At 38.7% G+C, this 7,004-nt stretch overlaps 1 long non-coding RNA gene across 2 annotated transcripts in view; it reads right to left on the bottom strand.

The window, feature by feature from the left end:
• Window positions 1-7,004, bottom strand: part of LOC125151299 (uncharacterized) — a 77,742-nt gene that overhangs the window by 24,599 nt on the left and 46,139 nt on the right. The gene's annotated exons all lie outside the window — the stretch shown is intronic.

The following is a 7,004-nucleotide window of genomic DNA, read 5'->3' as shown; positions in this document are numbered from 1 at the left end:
AATGGTCCAGATTAGAGATGACAGGGATGGAAATAAACAAAAATGCAGAGTGCAAGCAGGCCTCCAATACTGGTCTAAAGAAAGGGCCAGAAGAGCAGTGAAGAAGTAACACAGTTTCATGGCATTCAAAATTCCCAGCTACTCTGTGATTACAGATTCTATTTCTTTTTAGGGGAGATTCTCTTCCTCTGAACCCCTCCAAGAAAACAGACAGAACTTCTTAGATAAATCCTCCTATTGACCTAATTTCTACATACAATTCTGCTTACCAAACCCAAAGAGCCTGATTTTTCTCAGTACCATGCATATTTTAAGGAAGAATCAGGGAATTTCCTATTAATATCAAAAAGAATGTGACTGAAATATACCATAGCCATTGCCAGAGTGGTCTTTTCTTTGATACTTTTTTAAAGCTCGCAATTTGGCTCCACTGTGTAGCTATTTTAAAAAATAAGACAGTAGTGCTCACTTCGGCAGCACGTATACTAAAAAATAAGATAGTAGAATCCCAATTTATTCATTTACAGTGGTGGATATCCCTTTCTAATGAGGCGGCTGCTTCAAGGAATCTCCTTCCCCAGTGTGGGAATCCTAATTAGTAATGAAAAGACTGCTTGCTTCATAAGAAGAGGATTTAAGAGGGGTGAAAAATAATTAATAAGGAATATTTGACTTAGGCCATGATGAAGACTAATGAAATAACCTGCCTAAGGTAGGCAGACATTTATTAGCAAATTTTAATTAAACTCTGTAGAGTTAACCTATTGACCTCAAAAGCCCAGGGCAATTGCTTTATTATTCTGTCTCCTAACTATTTAGATAATTGCTCATGTAGAGAATTGGGAGTGGATTTCATTATATATGGGTCAATTATCCTGGGGTCTCTGATTAAAACAGCAAGGATTTAAGAGTCACAGATACTCTGGTTAATATTCTTCCTCATCTTCCTCACAGATTAGATATTTACAGGCTAATTTCCTTATCTCTCACAACAAGAGCACACATGAAAATCCAGAAATGCTTATAACACCCTTGTCTTTCCTTTAAATGAAATGAGGGACCATTGAGACTTGGGAACTGTTCATAACCTACTGATGCTGGATTTGAGGACCCAAATGGGATGCATGCAGTGGGGAGGCAGGAGACCATCTCCAAGAACAACTCTGAATTAGGAACAAGGGAGGTAGTTTACGTCAACTCCTCCCTGATGGCAACACTAAGACTTCCTGTGATGGGGAGAAACAGACTGGAAGAAGATTATGGACTGCCACACGGGGCAACTGTCAGGTAACCTAACGGGTTAGATAAACCCACTTCAAGCACATAAGCGGTTAACTAGGCAGACATAGCCATGCCCTAGCATTTTTGGTATCCAGCCAGGAATCGTTACACTAAAAAAATCTCAGAATCTATAACAAGGCCAGATTCTTTCCTTCTCTATCTTCCGAGGACTTAAAGACCATGGTTACTTAAAGCAAATACTGGTACCACTGACATACTGATACTCGAAAATACCATGAAACCTTTTTTCCAACTCCATTCATAACCACACAGAGAGCAAGAACAGAAGAAATCTCATGATCCCTCTCCATTACCTCCCCTTCTCTTTCATATCTAAATCTCCCACTATGAGACTGAAATCTTCAGCATCCCAAAAGATACGGACTTTTCTAACCTCCTATTACATTGGAAATGCACTAATCTCCACTAACACCTCAGCTGGAATTACTGGCTAATCAACTAAGAAAGCATCTAGAGAAAAAAGTGTCTTGAAACGTGCCTGAAGGGAGAGAAAGGGGGAGACTTTAAAAATGTCTCTACAAAAACCATTTGCCCAAAACTTAGGGCTGCCCCTGGGGATCAGGACACCTGGCACCCTCCTCGTGCGTCTATGGATTACGTGAACCACCCCCCCACATCAGGACTCTGGTATAGCCTGAATCAGAACCATCTGGAGGGTACCCTAACCACCCAGATTAGGGATCCCCACCTCCTGAGCTTCTAACTCATTAGGTCGAAGGTGGGGCCCAAGAATTTGCATTTTTACCAAGTTTCCAGGTGTTGCTGATGTGGCTAGTCCAGGATAATAGTCTGAAAACCACAGCTCTACATTATCACCAAAATTTTCCAAAAAGGAATTATACATGATATCTATAGTCCTGCATTTATACCTATAAATTCAGTCAAACCTCTCTGAGCCTCAGTTTCTTCATCTGTAAAATGAAAACACTGAGCTAAATAATCACTAAAATCCAATCGAAATGCCTTAGAGTCAAAGCTGGACAGCACCGTCAGTAATAATGGTACAATCATGGAGTGCCTAGGTGGCTCAGTCGGTTAAGCGTCTGACTTTGGCACAGGTCATGATCTCACAGTTCGTGAATTTGAGCCCCACATCTATATCCGTACTGACAGCTCAGAGCCTGGGGCCTGCTTCAGATTCTGTGTGTGTCTCTGTCTCTGCCCCTCCCCTGCTCATGCTCTCTCTCTCTCCCAAAAATAAACATTGAGATTTTTTCTAAAAAATCATGATATAATCACAGTACCTTACATTTGTGGGACTCTGATTTATTTGCAAAATGCTTCCACGTACACTTTGTCAGTTACTGGATACTCACGACTATGTGAGACAGACTCCTTTTGGAGACTGAGGTACAAAGAGAATCATGGTTTGTCAAAAGTTGTATAACTAATATATGATAAAGCCGGACTGAGATCTTCTAGCTCTTCATCCTGGGAAGTAATGCACGGCCCCGGACTTTCACCCTAGCTGATCAAGGGAAGATTCTGAGGACAGTCTTTGCCTAGAAACAAGGTCAGTAATCCGTCATTTCACTGGAGGGGAGAAGGCTCTCTGCTCTTTACCTGGACATCCACATAGCTTGCTCCTTCACAGCTGCAGGATTCTGGATTATTACACCTTAATCCAGAGGCCTTCCTTGGCTACTCAGTATCAAAAGGCAACCCTTTTTCCCCTCTCCCGCCAATCACACCTCTTATCCCCTTGATTTACTTTAAATCTGTCCATGCAACCACTTGACTATCTGACCACCTGACTACTATTTTAGCATCTGTCTCCCTCTACTAAAATATAAGCTCCACATGGGCAGGATGTTTGTTCACTGTTCAGTGTCCAATGAGTAGAATACTGCCTGCCATGTAACAAGTGCTCAAGAAATATTTGTGGGACACATAATAATTTAATAAGAACTTAATCTGTGACACACACTGGGCTAGGTATTTTATATATACCATCCAAAAAAAAAAATCCTAAAGCAAAGGATACTTTAATGCCTTTTTCTCAGTAATTGATTTTTAAAAAATCAGTAAGGATTTCCAGGATTTCTGTTTCCAGGAAAATGGAGTTGACCTAATTTCCCTATTCCTCCCACTAAGTACAACTAAAACCCCTGGACATTATATATCAAACTAACATAAAAGATTCTGAGTGGTGGAGAGAAGATGGACCAGGTAAGTTCCCTGCTTCATATGCCCGGACTTGGAGTTGAAAAAGAAGACAACACAAACACCGATGGGTGTAGACAAAAAGCCCCATAAAAAGCCTACTCTCTCCAGCCAAAGGACAAAATATGGACAGCCTACTAGCAAGGCTGGTTTAACATTCGAAGCCCATCATACTCACAGAATAAAAGTGAACATTATCTGATCATCTCAATGCATCACAGATGTGGTACAAGAATTTCATAATATCCAGCACACATTCATGATTAAAAATAGAAAAACTCTCAGCAAACTAGCAATAAAAGAAGGCTTTCTCAACCTACATAACAGGCACCTATAAAAAAAAAAAACACAGCATAGCTAAAATATTATGTTTCATGATGAAACAGTGAAGACTTCCTACCTAAGACTGGTCTAGCTAACCCTCTGGAGGTCCTAGTCAATGCAGTAAGACAAGAAAATACAAGACACAGATATTGAAAAAAGAAAAAAAGGAGTAAAACTGTCCTTATTTGCAGATGACAAAATCATATGAATAATTAAATAAGTCTATAATAACAACTTAATCCAAGAAGTAAATTGAGCATGTGTCAAATTGCAAGGTCAGTATATAAAAATAAGCTTTATTTTTATATTAACAGCAAACAATTGGAAAGTGAAATACTAAAAATGAATAGCATTTACAATAGCATCAAATAAATCACATAATATTTTAGGAATAAACTTAATTAAAAACTTGGAGGGAGTGGTGGCACATGAGTGGCCACCTGGTTAAGCGTCCCACTTTGGCTCAGGTCATGATCTCACAGTTCATGAGTTCAAGCCCCACACTGGGCTCTGTGCTGACAGCTCAGAGCCTGAAGCCTGCCTCGGATTCTGTGTCTCCCTCTCTCTCTGCCCCTTCCTCACTTACTCTCTGTCTCTCCCTCTCTCTCTCAAAAATAAACATTAAAAATTTTTTTTAATTTTTTAACCTCTATACTATAAACTATAAATCATTGCTGAAAGTAAAGATCTAAATAAATTATATACGTGTGTGTGTGTGTGTGTGTGTGTGTGTGTGTGTGTATACATGGAAAGAGAAGAATAGAGATCTTGAAAAGAAATCCACCATATATATACATATGTATATGTATATATAGACAAGTATAGACTATAGATATATAAATCTATCTATCTATCTATCTATCTATATACTATACACACACACACACACACACACACAATCAAATGACTTTTTACTAAGATGCAAATGCAATTTAATATAGAAAGGAAAGTCTTTGCAAGAAATGATACTGGATCAATTAGATATCTGTATAAAAAAAGTATCTCATAAAATATACAATAATTAACTCAACATGGAAAACAAATCTACATGCAAATCCTAAAATTATAAATCCTCTAAAAGAAAATGTAGGAAAATATCTTTGTGATCTTGAGCAAAAATTCTTAAGAACATAAGAAGTACTAAATAAAGAGAAAAAAAGATAAACTGTCCTCTTCAAAATCAAAAGTACTGCTCACTAAGATACTGTTGAGAATGCAAAAAGGTAAATCACAGGCTGGGAGAAAATACATGCAATACATATCTGCAACAAACAACTTTATTGTATCTGTTCTATAAGAACACCTACAGGGGCACCTGGGTGGCTCAGTCAGTTGAGCGACTCACTCCTGGTTTTGGCTCAGGTCATGATCCCAGGGTAGTGGGATTAAGCGCCACATTGGGCTCTGTGCTGAGTGTGGAGCCTGCTTAGAATTCTCTCTCTCTCTCTCTCTCTCTCTCTCTCTCTCTCTCTCTGTCCCTCTCCCCCACCACTCGCTCTCAAAAAAAAAAAAAAAATGAGGAAAAGAACACAATCCAGTAAAAATAAACATAAGAATTTGACACTTTCAAAAAGAAGACATGTCAAGGCCCAATAACCACATTAAAAGATGCTCAGTATCACCGGTCTGGAGGATACAGTTAAAAACCACAAGGAAATCCCACTGGATATCTATAGACATCCATAAGAATGGCTAAAATTATAAAGACAGACAATGACAAATGCTGACAAGGACGCTGGGCAACATCTCTCATATGTGAATACTGGGAATGTAAAGTGGTCCAACTATTTTTGAAAACTTGTTTGGCTGTTTCTTATAAGTTGAATACACACCTATATACCTTTTGATCTGGCAATTCAACTCTGGAATTTAACCAAAAGCAATGAAAGACACATTCACAAAAAGATGAGAATATCCATCAGCACGAGGACAGATGAACAAAATATGCTATACCCTCCCGATGAAATGCTACTCACCAATAACAACAATAACTGACCTACATGCACGAACACAGAGGAATCTACATAACATTCCTCTCTGGCATGAATCTTATGAAAGGTGAGTTGTTCCCTTTGTCTGAAGATGAGATAATTACAGAATTTCATGTAAAAAGGTAATGATGCCTTTAGTTGCTGTAATCCCTCTGCTTTTCCTCACTGGAGGGAGAGAACATACAAATCCTCACGGCAAAGGGAATCTTAGGAATTATAAGCTAACTTCTGACATGCACTCGTAGAACAGAAGGATCATCAGACAGAGTAATTTAATGCTGCCCCTGGGCTTAATTGTAAGCAGATACTAGCAAGAAAAGTAAGGACAAGGAATAAGAGCCAGACCTTGGAAGGGCTTTTACCCTAAGTTAAATAGTTGTCATACAACAATTGTGTAAGAGATATCTGCACATCGGAGAAGGGTTGAAATATACCAATAAATAGACTTCAGCAAAACTATACCTCACAATTCAGGTTCTTATTTATATTGCCCATTAAAACTCTTCATTGTTTCATGTTATTTTAAACAAGATTTTCCATTTCCAGGGTTACAACTCAAAAAAAAAACCAGTGGAAAATGTATCATGCTTATCCTATTCTCAGATTCAAGTGAGTGTCAGGTATCAACCACTGACCACGGAGCACCACCATTTAACAGGTGGCCACTTAAATTACAGATGAAGTAACTGAATGGATATTTAAGTCGTTTCCAAAATTTCGTTATTAGAAGAAATGTTAAATATACAACCCTGACCTATCTTCTGTTCCCTCTGCTTCTGTAGAAAAAAGAGTAAGGGGAAATTACGGCAATTTTAAGTTTCAAAAGAAGCAACAAATTGCCCTGGAATTTTACACCCTTACCTGAACCAGAGGAGGGCGTCCCCTCTCCAGCACCACCATTTGCTACTAGGAAATTGTTCTGTCAAGCTGATGGGTGAGATATGCTAGCTGTTATCTGAGCTCGTGCCTCCTGAGGCTGAGCGTGTTATCAAGTTCACTGGCCATTTGTCCTGCCTCTTCCGTGAACTGTCCCCATTTATATCTTTCGGCTTTTTTTTCCATTTGCTTGTATCTCCCTTTCTTCTTGACGTGAAGGATATGTATACATCTTCTACTACATTTATAACTGCTTTGTTTTAATGCTTAAGACTTCAGCTCATCTAGAACTAACTTTTATCAGTGGTGTCAGGCAAGGACCTACTTTAATTGTTTTTTGAATGCTAA

Source organism: Prionailurus viverrinus, chromosome E1, assembly GCF_022837055.1.
Source record: "Prionailurus viverrinus isolate Anna chromosome E1, UM_Priviv_1.0, whole genome shotgun sequence".
Taxonomy (NCBI): Eukaryota; Metazoa; Chordata; class Mammalia; order Carnivora; family Felidae; genus Prionailurus; species Prionailurus viverrinus.
The sequence above is the reverse complement of the archived record's forward strand: the minus strand, read 5'-3'. Positions and strand labels throughout refer to the sequence as shown.